This window comes from Onychostoma macrolepis, chromosome 22 (genome assembly GCF_012432095.1).
Source record: "Onychostoma macrolepis isolate SWU-2019 chromosome 22, ASM1243209v1, whole genome shotgun sequence".
Classification (NCBI taxonomy): Eukaryota; Metazoa; Chordata; class Actinopteri; order Cypriniformes; family Cyprinidae; genus Onychostoma; species Onychostoma macrolepis.
This window is the reverse complement of record NC_081176.1, coordinates 13593326-13608826: the sequence shown is the minus strand read 5'-3', so window position 1 is coordinate 13608826 and position 15501 is coordinate 13593326. Positions and strand designations below refer to the sequence as shown.

The window sequence follows — 15501 nt, the reverse complement described above, 5'->3', positions numbered from 1 at the left end:
GCGCGACACAACGAATCGATTATGAAATTCGTTGCCAACGCTTTTAGTAATCGATTTTTATCGATTTAATCGATTCGTTGTTGCAGCCCTAATTACTAGTAACTACACTTATTAACGCAAAATTATAATAATTTTATGATTTAATTATCTTTATTTTTAATACCCCACACACCACCCCAGCTTTACCAAATCTGCTTCTGGCGCCACCATCTGTAGAACTCAGTGGCGCTGGTGCCACTGCTCTAAAAGTTAGTCTGGAGCCCTGCTATATACAGGTGCATCTCAATAAATTAGAATGTTGTGGAAAAGTTCATTTATTTCAGTAATTCAACTCAAATTGTGAAACTCGTGTATTAAATAAATTAAATGCACATAGACTGAAGTAGTTTAAGTCTTTGGTTGCAATATGCATTGCAAATGTGGTACAATTAAAATTACTATGCAAGTACTAAACAAAGTCAGCTGCTGAAATGTTAAAAGGATAGTACACAAGAACCGTACCGAAACGGTGACTCTAAAATGGTTATACAAACCAAACCAAATATAAATACTGAAAATGTGTTTGACATTAAAAAAAAAAAAAAAACTTACACAGCAAAAGATGCAGTGACCTATGGCTGAATGGCCTTTGGTTTTATTTAGCTGTGATTGACACACAAACAAAAGGGGAAAAAAGATAATAGCATCATTGAATATGAGTCAAATATTGCATATTTTTTTAGGGAGCAAACTAAATTTTGTGACTGAGACAGCCCTTAACCACTGACTACTGAGCAAGGGACCTGAGTGATTGACACCCAGAGTTTAGGTCCACACCTGATCACACTCACCTGTTTGTGACTTTATAGTTAGTAAAACTGAAAAACTTGATTAGTTTGTTCAGGTGCACTGCACTATGTTGGAGCAAAACTCTGCATGTAAGTGGACCTTGAGAGACAATGTTGAGATCTCCTGCAATCTATTCTGAACATGACAATTCAGAGAGGCAGGATGACTTCTAGATAGATGACTTACAACACTGGTGTCCAGTCCTGGGCATGGAGGACCAGCGTTCTGCAGAGTTTCTGGTGTGATCCTCGATCAGCTGCTCAGGTCTGCTTAATTGGGGTTGGAGCTAAACCAAACTAAAAAAAGAGAAAGAAGACAACCAATTAATATGTTAATTTGATGTTAAAAAGTTAAAGAAAGAAAGTTACAAATTTTGATTCATAAATATGCACAACATCTGAAAATGCACAAAGATGAGAAGAAAGCAATGTGTTTAATGAGAACTTTCAACTTTCACTGAAAAATAAGAAGCAATATTAAGTCACAGATGCATTTTTATTTATTCTTGTTATTCTTATTCTTATTCTTGAAATAAGTTATAATTACCTTTTGGTTTATTGATGATTTTCAGTCTCTGAAATAGAAACGTTCTATCAGTTATGGATGGCATCATACATACATCATATGTAATGATATTTAATAAGATTTCTAACACCGTGTCTACACCGGACGGCGCAACAAAATACAATATAACCTATTATTATATGATGTTGTCTACACTGGATGCAGTGCGGCACGACACAACAAATCCCTGACAGTAATCTGATGCCTCGTTCTATTTATGACGTACTAACAAAAAGTTCAAATGATTTTTAACAGTCACTTTGTCGCATCCATTGTAGACACGGTGTGAGAGCGTGAAGCTTGGAGATAGAGAATGGGAATCTACGGCACTGTGCATTGCATTATGGGTATACAATACAAATCACCAGAGGAAAAATGACTATTTACGTTAATATTTTTAAAAGCTTCTTGCATTTTATTAGAATAAACGAATTAATATTCAAATCACTTGTGTTATTAAAGTTTGTGGTCAGTTTATGTTTTTGAAATAAGTCTCTTATGTTCACCAAGAAAACTGCCTTTATTTGATCATAAATAAAAACAGTAATGTTGTGAAATATTATTATTTAAAATAACTGTTTTCTATATGAATATATTGTAAAAGGTAATTTATTCTTGTTTTCGCAAAGCATGATTTCTGAAGGATCATGTGACACTGAAGACTGTAGATTCAGCTTTGATCACTTTTTAAAACATACTGAGATAGGAAATTGTTATTAAAAAAATGGTAATTTTACAATATTACTGTTTTACTGTATTTTAATCAAATAAATGCAGCAGTGGTGAGCAAAAAATACTAATACATGATAAATCTGACCCTTAAACTTTAGGTAGTGTATATTTGAGGTATTACTTACTAGACAGATGGTTCATAATGTCTAGAGATGTTCTTCGACAGGAGATACGCTCTAACTCTTGTGCACGGCCATCAGCATGGAAGAATCTAGGAACATAAACACAATACCAGGTTTATTTAAAATATAGCAGAGGTGAAATGCAGAAAAGAAAAATAATAATTTACAGAATGTACAATTTAATAACAGAATGTACATTTTTAGGTTTACTTATTTAGTAATGCTCTTACAGTGTTATTTATGTTTGGACATCAAAGCCCTTTTAAAATAACTAACAAGCAAACAAACAAACAAACGCGCGCACACACGCACACACACACACTCACATGTGTATATATATATATATATATATATATATATAATTTTGCAAAAGAAAATTACAGATGCTTGGTTATATAGGCGATATCAGATCACCTGTGATGTGTATTTCTCTGTCAGCAGCTCCCTTCAGAAATGTTAAAATCAGGAACTTCTGTGTAATAGAGGGTTTTTCCTGACGCTTCTGAAATCACAGAACAAGTGGTATCAATATGTGTTTACCATGAAAGATCAAAACCTGTTTTCAGTTTCAGCACATTTTCACGCTCCATGTAAGTGACGTATCCGATTAACTGTACAGTGCATACTTTTAGGTTAAATTAATTAAGGTTAGCTTACTTCATCCGTTGACAAACTGCCAGCAAAAACTTTATAATAATATAATATAATATAATATAATATAATAGCTTTAGAAATGGTAAACGTGGTGTAGAAACAACATTGAAAAAACATTCATTAAAATCTAGGGCATAGGAATTTATTTTTTCGTACACATATTTACACATGTATCGTGAGGAACAATTTTTTAACTTTGTTTTATGTATTTTTAAAATATATTTTCAAAATATATTTCAACATATTTAACAGTGCTGTATGGGTGTAATTGATGTGAATTTATTAATAGGGCTATACAAAGGCATATTAAAAGCAATCGTCCATATTCTGACTTGGTGAAAAGAAACACATTTTATAAGAAGGAACGTTCAATCTTGTGTCTGAAGTTTAATCACACTTTTTAAATAGCATTATGGTAATCAGAGAGCATAAAGAACGTACAAAAATTATGGTAATGAAATTACGTGCATACAACGTTGCAGTTACGTTGCCACTAAGTCATGAATTTACCAATATATTACGATTAGAGTACCTCTCTGGGACGTTCTTGGTTATCCTGTTACGTTAGGAGGACGTACTGCCGACGTTGCCAGTTGGTAATGAGATGGTAATGGCATTACGTGCATACGACGTCGTGGTTACGTTGCCTATTGGTAAATCATGAAATTACCAAAAATTACCAATAGGTTACGTAACAGTTACGTCGTGTGTTAGCTGGGGTGACACTTAGGTGCTGTGCGCTCCATTGTGGTTTTAAAGGGAGGAATAATCTAGCAAATAGGTAAATAAATGTAGCACTGTTTGTATGTTTATAAGCATCAATCAGAGTGACGCTAAACTGTGGCAGGCCTCAGTCTGAATTAAGAAGCTGCGCAAAAATACTTACTGCAGATTTCTGAATGTTTACACTCCGATTGGTGCACATGAGCAAACAGACAGTGAAACCAGAGGCGTCGTGCCCATTCAAGGGCAGGGGGCACGTGCCCCCTCAGATTTTTGAACCAAGTGGATTTTGAATGCAGCTTCCAAAAGAGAAAAAATAGCCGATTAATATTTTCTATATTTAATACAATCACACCAGCGTGATTAAATCGTTCAGCGCATCATATCATTAGCTGCTAAATTCAAATCTGCATTCGCTGGCTGGCGCTGAGCCAGATAAAGACGCGTTTTTACAGCACTGTGCATTATAACCAATCACACGCGATTCTGTTGAGTTTATGAATGCAATGACCAATCAGAGGCGTTCAGATGAGTCATCGCTAAAATGTTGGCGTTTTCTTCACTCGCTCGCTGACTGAATGCCTCTTTCTGACTGAATAGCTGTTTTTTTCTATCTCAGTTTCCAAGATTTTCTCTATGCTAGAATGTATTTCTGACCAAAACAGATTTAAGACTGGACAAGACCAGAAAACATGTTACATAAACTTTCAGTGTTAAATTCACATTAAATATAAAGTCAGTTGTATAAAAAAATGTTATGGCATGACACCCATAAACAGACAGGTTTTTATGCATAGTTAATAGATTACATTATTAGGTTACTTTGATCATAATCTATAAAGGTGAGAATCAAGATATTTCATGATATAGTTAATGCGTTTGGGAATGTTTAGAATATAAAGGAAAAAATGAATGAAACATAAGTGCTGTTGCCTGCTGTGTGTCACATGACATCCAAAAATATGATTGGAAGGTAGGTAAGGAGTTTTAAAATACAGGCTACACACTTGGACTTTGAAGCAAACTCAAAAAGACAGCATATATTAAAAAATACCTTTTTTTTTGTTTATTTTTTACACTTAACCATACAACAAACACGATAACGATAACAGGGAAGGGCACACAGAGAAGAAAGTCAGTAATATGACAGAGGCATACAACAGTGTTGCCATCAAAACTCTGAATCTCAGGATAATCTGTAAAAGAGAAAGATTAGAAGTATGTTTAGGTTTATAAAATACATAGAATGAACATGACTAAAGGGAACATTAAAATCAAGAAAAAAAAGTCACTTTAACACATTTGCTTTAAATGTCGCTTTGTTTGCAAAGCCATTTCTGCCTTGAACCTATGGAAGCCCTCTGTGTTTTTTAGGATTAAGAAGGTTACCTTTGAATGACCAAGAGCAGAAAGAGAAGAGAACTGCATTTAAATTTAAAAATTAAAAATGTACTTGTCCAATTTTAGAAACAAATACATAAAAAACAACAACAAGCCCACTAAAAAAGACCAGCTCAGACTTGAGTCGGTTGTTTAGTTTCTTTAGACAGGATGTTTTCCAGATGTTGGAACCAGAGGCGGTTTTAGGCATGGGCGAACTTTTAAAATACATTTAATTAAATTGTATTATAAGATTTACCAATGCATTAAAACATTTTAAATTAATAATAATTACCTCAGCAGTTAGAACTTCCAGAACGTAGGGTGTACTACTTAATTCTGTCATGTCCATCTGTGTGACTCTTTTAATTCTGTCAATGATCCCCACTGTCTTTTGGCAAAAGGCATTACATTTAGTTTTATTATATTAGTTATATCTGAAGTTAGCTTATTTCCAAATGTTTTTTTCCAATTTATTGTATATTACATACATCCTTGTTAGAGAGAAAGCCACCCTTAAAGCTTAACTGTCTGCTTTACCTCCGTTTCTAGATTTTCAACCAAACAGGAGGCATGGTAAATTCGAAGATGAATCAGCTGGTCAGTGTGAAGCAACTCAGGAGACATTTTGAGACCATCTGCTTCCATCTCTGCCATCTAAGAAAATGTAAAGGGAATTCGAAGAATTTGCTGTAATCTTTTTTTTAAACGGTATTTGTTTACTTTCCCATAGCATGCATTACATAAATAGTAATGTATGTACAAAGTTGCAAACGTAAATTCATAAAAAACTATCCGCTCACTGTGCAAACAAAAACACCACAGTTGTTTCCATCATTTCTTCGCCATTGCTGTGGATTGCACACAGTCCACCCAAATAAGTCCTTATTTGATTTTCCATCTTGTCAAAAACCTGTAGAAGAAATTGAATAAAGAGCCATTAAAGCAGTCACAAATACATTTGTTTGTACTTTTTTGGCTTGTCTATAACATTGTAGACAATTCACATCTATATACTCTATAATCTCATTTTGTTCCTCATGTAAGGAACATTGCTAGAGTTGTACTAACCCAAAGAATGAAGTGGCATCCTGTCTTTGGTGTCTCCTATCCGTGCCAACAATTCTTGGTAGAAGTGTTTTCTGTGTATCATTCTGAAATGAAAGAAATAGGAATCGCATGTCCCTGAGGCATTCGTGACATCCATAGGATGTAAAGACAGGATTGCTTTAATGCATTTTATTTCAGAAATTGAATAGTACCTCAAGAATTTTCAGATGTGAATCAGGAATTTTTCTTGAAGCCAGCCAGTCCCTGTACCACAAAATGAATGTGTCAGTCGTCAAGGCTGCAACCTGAGGATAGAACAAAATTACATGCAAATTGCACTTCTTTCATCTGCTCATAATGCTTGTTTGCATGTTTATGAAAATGATTAAAGCTTGTGAAAAAAGTATAGATTCTGAAGAAGTTACTTACATTCTGATTTTCTGAGGCAATTTGTGCAATCCGACAATTTACGGTCTTTAAAGCAAAATATGAAGATGCATAGTAAGAAAGTGTATTCAAATATATCCAGGGTGTCTACAGATATGAACAAGTTATATTTAAGACTTTTTAAGACCTTTTTAATACCACCATATGTAAAATTTAAGACCAAACCTGTGAAGGAAATACACATTATATTACATGCGTAAATGTAATATTTAATGTGTTTTTAAATTTAAAAAGAAAACAAAATATCATCGCTGTCAAAAATGCTATCTATTATTACGATATACAGAGAACTTTTCATATCTGAAGTCAATATCCTATACAAAAGTTCCACATCAGCAATATTTTTGGTGGTGTAAATGAAGCAATATTTTCATCAGTTTTCTATTCAGCATTTACATATTTAAATCTGCATGTTTTTAATATTTACCCCAGGTTGTTATTTACCTCCATAAAGTCCAATATTTTTTAACCTTATTAAATGTATGCGTCATCTTTCATGTCAAATTCTTACAGCTGATGAAGAAATTGAATATACACAACAGGGCTGTTAGCAATCAAATTAAATAATTTGCACTGCAAATTTACAACCGCAATAATGTTATGAGATTAATGTTTTAAATACATGTTTTTGGAATATACAAATAAGAAATGTTGGTGGAAAAATGTATACTTTTAAACTAACTAAACCACCAGTAGGTGGCGGTAAGTCACTTATTCATTCATTCAACCTATTCATTCAAAACACTGAATCATTCAGGAACAAAAATTCTTCAATTGTAAACAGTCACTGTGTCCGTCAGACTAGTGAAACTTTTGCGGTAATGAGACCGAAGATATTTAAGACCCACCGAATCTGAATTTAAGACTTTTTAAGGCCTTTTTTAAGCAAAACTTTATTTAATACATTTTAAGACTTTTTAAGGACCCTCGGCCACCCTGATATCGTGTATTTCCATATCTACTTGCACATCTTGTATAAGGTGACAGTTATCTGTATGTGATAGTTGAATAATCAAGTCAATTTAATCATAATTAAATATTAAAATCATACCATAATTGGTACTTACATTGCCATATAGCCATGGTATCAGTTGGCTACTGGTGTCTTTCAATGACATTGAAAATATACACTTTTTGATATACCATTGAAATAACAGGTAGCCCATCTGAATTATATAACAATTAGGCTATCCATCTCATAGTAGCCTACCAAAATGTTATTATCAGTAGACATGAAATCGTATTGTAGTCTTCAAATCAGGGTACTGTCTTATGTTTTAAAATCACTTACAGAGGAAGTTTGGTCCCATCAAGCTAACATGACAGTCACGATCATGCTGCTGTAAACTTTTCTTTTTCATTTGTTTTAATTCGCGATCTTTACAACACACATTACATTACATATTTCATGGCACACTCGTTTTATGCGTTTTTGGCGCCACCTATTGTTGTGGGTGTATTATTGACATGTCAAAGTCTAGACCCCGAATATAAGACGACCGCGTTTTTTCAGATGTATTTCCAAGGAAAAAACATCGTCTTATATTCGGGTCAATACGGTAATAGTAAATATTATTACTACTGACATGTGTCAATGGTGCTAACCAGCACACTTGTTACCTTATTTTTATCATTAATTGGAAACATTGCCACTGAAAAACGGTAACCATCCATAGTAGGACTGTCCCCCTTTGCTGGAGCCTGAGGACTTCTGGACTGTTGTTGACTGTTGTCAGTTTTTCTTGTGTGTGTTCCTGTAATTAATTGGGAAACAATAACATAACATTAATAAATAAAGTGGCAAACTTTAATAAATTTAATGTCACAGTGTAATTTTAAATTTTCACTGTTTGGCCACATATCAGTTTGCCATCTAATCCAATGCGTATGGCTTCTGCTATACTGTTTTTCAATTTCCTTCATAAAGGAGCTATTCGAGTCTTTCACTGTGCAGGTGAAAAAACAGACGTAGTAAGAACATGTAGTGGATGTCCTTCATTTGACACAGTTAGTATCGACTTGAGGAAAGCTCTCTGTTTATTTGTTCTGCTGCTGAAGAATTAATCAGACAAGCCAGATCTGGAGTCAGTTTCAGGCTACGCAGTCTCTCTTCAGGACGCTTTTGTTTTTTTTTGGTGAAATCTGTCGTACAGTGAGTACCGGTCTGATGTCCCTGTCTCAGGGTGTGGACATGAGAATTGTTCCATTTCTTTGGGTTCTTCTGCATGTCTTGGTTTCCTCCTAATTTTCTTCAACCACTGAATACTTACTGTTAACTTTCCTGCAGCTGCCAGTGATATGTTTGTGTCCGTTGGTGCACATACCCTTCCGTCATTTGGCTGGAAAAATTTCTGTTGCGTACGATTATTAACATGCCTGGCAACACGTCCAGCGATGTCAGAGATGTACACAGTGGGGGGATATTTAAAACTTAGCAGAGCATCCCCGTGGTCCCGTGCAGATTCCTGCCACCATAATGGTGATGTATAATATACAACACCATGGGTGCAGCCCATATGTAATACTCCACCTGTGTTAAAGTGACAAGAATGACAAATTACATGTTTTCTGCATAGATGATGGTACTTAAACAAAAAAAAGTAACAAAATTATCCTACACAATTAATGACACTGAAAAACAATCTTACCTCCAGCTTTTTTCAGATTTACAAACATTTTGGGGTAAACCTCCTTATAAAGGAGAAGTTCCACCAGCCTGTTTATAAGGTCTGTTTGTGAGCCAGTTGTTGACACTCCAAGACAGTTGCATGCCTTCACCAGGTCTTCTCTTTTGTGCTGTGGAGAAATTACTATCAGTGTTGTTAGTGGAAAAAAAGTTCATAGCGATACATTGAGTGCTTACACGAATACTGTGAGACTTCAAGTATAAATATTTACCGATTTATAGTCCAGTATTTGTAAAATATGGTCTTCACCAATGTCCTGGCTTTCACGGCATACAGAGCTCACCCTTTCACTTTGAGAGAGACCTTTGAAAAACTGTTTTTGGAAGTTTGTCATGTAGTCTTGTGTGTTGTCCAATCCAAGGAGCAAAGGCCGAATATGTCAGTGGACTTGAGAAAGGATTGTTAGATGAGTCTGAGGAACAGAATTTTTTTTTAAGATTAACATCAGTTAATTTTTGGTTCTACTGCTACAAAATCCAAGGCTTTACCCTTAATGTTGAAACGTAATATATTATTAAGACACATTATTAACATTAATGGCAATAGTACTGCTAAACAATTGAAACAGTATTTTCTTTGGTACCGTCATAAAATCCAGTGGCAATGATCTCCTTTTCCAGGTTCTCCCATCTTGCTGCCACATTTAACAAGGGTGTCCTGGAGGCCAATGTTCTGAATGTCTGGGCGTCTCATGAGATTGACAGGAAATTATAGAGTAAAAGGGGTTGTATGTGAATGTATGTTATTTTGAAGGCTTAAATGTTGTGTTAAAGGGATCCCTGGGTATTAAGACTTGTATGGCTTAATATAACGTAAATTATGACTCTTACTGAAATATGTAGTAGAAACCCCATTAAAGATTTGTGTTATTTTAAAAAAATCACATCGTTTTATACATATTTTGAACTATGGGGGGCGCCATTTTTCTGATGACGTAAAATGGTTGCACTCCATGAGCTACTAGCGCTACCTGTTGCTATTTTTACCACAACACAACTCGGAATAGACAACTCGGAAAACAAAATACTGATATGATGACCACAGCTACTGAAAGAGCTTACAGGTGGCGATGGATATAAGTATAGGTTTAAACCAAATGCTGTACCATCGATTTTTTTTAATTTTTTTTAATTTTTAATTTTATTTAATTTTTTCCCCACAAGGAGTCTAAATATGGAAGTTTTTTCCTAACAAAATTAAAATGAAAATTCAAATGCCTGAAAAGATCAAATAATAAATCAAACTCTCAAAACAACTACTCAAATGATAAATCAAATGCTCAAACTATCAAATGATAAATCAAACTATCAAAATGGCTTTTCAAATGAGAAATCAAATGCTCAAATGTATTTGATATTTAATTTTCATGATCAACTCAGTATAAACCTGTCATAATTAAATTATAAATAAAATGCTCAAACTATAAATCAAATGCTCAAACGGACATCGCAAATGATAAATCAAATGCTCAGATTGTTTGCTCAAACGGAAACCGAAAACGGCCATTGATAAATCAAATGCAAATGAGGAGTGCCAATCAACTAGCGTGGGCGGAGCTTTAAGGCGGAACTGGTAACGTACCTCATCCACTGTTGAGTAACTTGTTTGAGTTTTTTCATACAAAATGGACAGGAATTCAATTACAAAACTTTTAAGGGACGCTGCCGAGGCCCTGGAGCATAGTTCAACATTATTAACAACCGGACCTCCCCAACAACCTACGGCTGAATGTGCTCCAGATCGACGGGCATTTGGTGGGGTACAAGGCTCAGTCAGCCATGTTGTTATCGCTTCAGTCCCCTTAATATCTGAGGTAAAATCAATGGTCATGTTTCCGAAATGTGAAGTGAGCTGTTTTAACTTTATATTTAGCAGTAGTGTATCGATTGAGTGTACGAAATAATCGGCGACACATAGAAATCGTGCAGCGATGTTGCGATGCGCCTCCCACAGACGGTTCACTGAGGACTGCGTCCGATAATAGGCCCATCCCCCCTCCCGAAATCGAGTCTCTAACACATTGCATACTGCAAGGAGTTGTATGGTAGTATGCACTGATCTATATATCATTTAATAATATATAATCTCTATTATAGATCATGGGTAGTATGCCATTCCAGACACAATTTATGTGCCATGTTGTCATTATCACGTGACCTGCCAGCACAGGTCGCCTATGTAATATAAGGGGACAAAAGCTAATAATTATTTGTTTATATTTAAGGCATTGACTTTGCATTTTAGAACTGCTTTAAATGTTGACATTTCTAGGTGAAGTGAATCGACTATTTTCGCCATACCCTCGTCAGTCAGTTAATCAACTAAGGAGAATTGGGCATTTCACTCCATCCCAAACTCCTAGAATGAAGAAAAAGTGTGTGTCATACACACACAGATTTTTTTGCCTAGCCAGGCGGAAAGAGTCAGAAATACCAAAGGTGCCTGAAAAATTTCACCTGGAAAGAGAAAAGAAAATAATTTTATCTGGTGAGTATGCACTGTAACAGGTCAGTTACCCATTTGATATATCTTATTTTACAAGGACATTGTGACAGTAGCATAGTGTTTCATATAGGGATGCACCAATAGTTTAAATTTTTTTTTTTTTTTTTAAAGTTTGATGTGTTAGTAAAACCATAGACAAAAGTTCCTTTTGTACGTTCTGTAGACTGCTGATTTTTGTTCATGGTATTTCAGCTGCAACAGAATATTTTGCAAAAAGACAGAAAAATATATTTGATATCTAAATGTTTGAATGTTTTTTCTTTAATGAAATCAAAACTAGGAATCCATAAGAATTGATAAGCAGAATCAGAAAGGCTAAAATTAAGATGATACTCAACCCTAGTCCACATTGTCCTGCTATATTTTGTGTAGATTTAGTTTTGTTTTAGCAAGTATTTTACCGTTTTATCCAGAGAAAAACGGATTATGCCACAAACATTATAAAACTTATGAGCTATCAATTTGCTATATTGCCTTTTTAATGCTATAGCCAATATGTTGATTGTTTTAAATTGATCAAGTTATATCAGAGTCTGATGCATTGATTCATCTCTAGTTCCATATAAACTTTCTGTTTGATTATATTAAGAAATTATATTAACATGATCAGCATGTTAATGTGTATTTTCTTCACATTTTTTTGCTTAACAGACAGATACTGTTCTTCATTAGAATTTAGTCAAGAGCTCATGCGCCAGTTTCCAAAACTGAGTGAGGCTGGTGGTTTTCAGCTTTTGAAGACACAAGGCTGCACCAGGACAAAAATTCTGGAACCCATCCCATGTCCAGATGAAGGCTACACTCCTGAGTATCTGTGCTCTGATGCAGTCAGAATAGGAGCTGCAACAATTTATATAAGACCATTGCAAAAAGATCTGAATACAGAAGTAAGTGTTTATAAAATGAGAATTGAAAAATTTTAGAAATTTGTGATGTTTTGCAGAATACCGAAGTGCTTTTTTTTTTTATACAACTTTGCACAAAGGTTGAGTTTGTGACTGATAATTAGTTTCATGTTGTGACTGATTAACAATAAATGTGGGATGTTATAAATTGTAACAACATAAATTATATCACATGAATATTATTATTTTTTTTATATTGTTTTTAGGGGCGTATAGACGTATTGTATCATTTAAGCCACATACTCACAACTGCAGAATATGGTTGTCAGACCACTATTTTAGTCTGTTCACACACAGTTCAGTTATTTACAGGAGTGACAACCACATTCTATAACCAAACTCACTCACAGTGGTTTTGGAGCTATTTCAGAGCTCAAAATTTCATTTACATTTAAGCAGATAACTTTTGAACTGCAAGGGCTAGAAACTAAATTATAAACTATAGAGAAGAGAAAAAAAAAAAAAATATATATATATATATATATATATATATATACACACACACACACATGCAATCAGATCAGCAATTAATTTTGCACTTGAGTTAGTCAGTATTTTATAGAAGATTTAGGTATCATTAAATCAGCATGCTTTGCTAATGGAGAGCAACATGGCCTGCCTTATTTTCTAGCAGCTTTGGTTACCATTTTCCAATAAAGGATTTACCTAGAACGGTGGTTTTCAAACCTGTCCATGAAGTACCCCCAGCACTGCACATTTTATATGCCTATATCTGACACACCCACTTCAGGTCTTGCAGTCTACTCTACACTAATGAGCTGATGAGTTGAATCAGGTGTGATGGATGAGGGAGACATGCAAAATGTGCAAGGCAGGGGGTACTGCTGGACAGGTTTGAAAACCACTGACCTAGAAATATTTTAAAAGTGCCCACAGACTGCATGAGAGTAAGTAAATTATGAATTTTCATTTTTGGCTCAACAGTTCCTTTAACACTCTCACTGCATTTCTGTAGTATTTAAGCCTTTGTAATTTAAGCATGTTTTTGTCAGGTTGCTGTAAGACAAGCGTCTGGAAATGGGCCACCAGTGGTCTGTTTGTATTGTAGCAAGGCTTTTCCATTACCGGAGATACAAGAGCATGTTGATTGCTGTGAACTGTAAGTATAGGCCGTTCAAGATTGACTGTGTTGATTATATTTTTTAAGTTTCCCATTTACTTCAAAGGCCCTATTTACACACAGAGTAACATAATTTGATCAGTCTTTAAAACTCCAGTTATAAAAAAGATATATCTATTTTTCACAAAAGATCTAACATCAACATTCATATAACAGCACACACTGGTGTCAATCTGGGACGGTTACACTCTGTGTACTGTAGGGGACGGCATTTAACTTCCTTTACATTACAGTTTTTTTTCAATTGCTAACAAGCGTTTACCAATACTTAAAGTACTTTTTCTAAACTCTTAACACATCAACACACCTACATCACACAATTAGCCAAATAGTTAATTTTCTGGCCAAAACCACTGTGATGTGGTTCAGGGGTGAAAGGAAGAAGACAGGGTCGGCATGACTGGGACTCGTAATTTAATTCGGTGCTCTTGCACAAACACAAAAAGGAGAGGCGCTCACTGCGCTTCCAAACGTTCAACAAATAACTCAAAATACAAGGTCAGCATAACGTTTCTTGTTTCGGCATGAGCCTCTCTGTCCACCTCGAGTTCCCAGTCGATCTCTCTCCCAGCCTCCAGTTCTGGTGGCTTTTTATCCGGTCCCTCCATGCCAATTACTGAAATGAGACACAGGTGTTATCATTTGCCCTTGACCGACTTACGCTCGTCTCCTTTCTCTCTCTCCCGCTGCAGACCTCGCTGAACCTCTTGATTTCTTTTTCAAACACAACCATTTAAAATGCTACACTAATTCATCAGTGCTTCACACTAACTCCTCACACACACAAACACTCTTTGCTTTATTTAACACCAACCAATCATGGCTTTAGAATAGGTCAAGTTATACAGTTTTTCTTGCTTCGTCACTTTGATGCATTTCTCAGATCAAAAATGAAATTCTCAAAACTACTTTGTTCAACCTCCACATCATCTAGTCACTTGTTCACATCATAAAAGCAGTTTCTCATTCTTTTGAACAAGTTGTGATTGTTTGGTACGTTCATGCAACTGATTATGTACATTTGTCTGCGGTTTCCTACATTATCAGTTGCTAATGTCATGTTGCTCAAAATGTATTATATAGTTCTCTGTGCAAGTCAGACCACTAATAAAAGTGTAACTGTGAATTCGATCCAGTCTCTTTCAATCAGTATCACACATACAGCAGTGTAAATTTGTACTTTTGAAATAGATATATGGCATACATAAGAAGTGCATTTCAATACAGTAACTCATCCAAACTGTTTCCATAGTTTACATCAGGTAATACTAACAGAGTGCAGTGTTATTTTGACAACATGACTAAGCATTTTGAATATCTTGTTTGTGAACAATGAAACAAGGACTTTTTTGTTCTGGTGGCACTAATATGTTCATTGACATAAATACTTTTGAGAGATGAACTAAAGGTTTTGAGTAAGTTACAGGCTTTTGCAGTTAATCCATTGTGTGTGGTGCTGTTTGCACAAATTGTTTTGAGATATGCACATACTACTTTGTCAGTATTACAGTAAGGATAATTCGAGAAATGCACCAAAGTGACGAAGAAAAACTGTAGGTTTTGAACAATGGATGCAAACAATGTATTTCCTTTCTTTCTTACTGTGAAATTCTGTATTCAGAACCTTACAGTTAAAAAAATAAAAATAAATAAAGTTTATTTTCAATTTTTAATTTCTCTGCCAATTACTTTCAATATTGTACAGACATGTACATAGGAGCTCATGAAAGAAGAGCTTTATGCTTTGGATAACTGTGTGTATA

The 15501-nt window shown here is 34.9% G+C and overlaps 1 long non-coding RNA gene across 1 annotated transcript; it reads right to left on the bottom strand.

Moving 5' to 3' along the window:
* Positions 1-1132: 1132 nt before the first annotated feature.
* LOC131529932 (uncharacterized) lies at positions 1133-4583 on the bottom strand. Its single transcript, XR_009268256.1, has 3 exons — positions 2661-4583; positions 2250-2335; positions 1133-1402 (listed from the first exon to the last, which is right to left on the bottom strand). It is a non-coding gene; the product is annotated as an uncharacterized LOC131529932 (long non-coding RNA).
* Positions 4584-15501: the final 10918 nt, after the last annotated feature.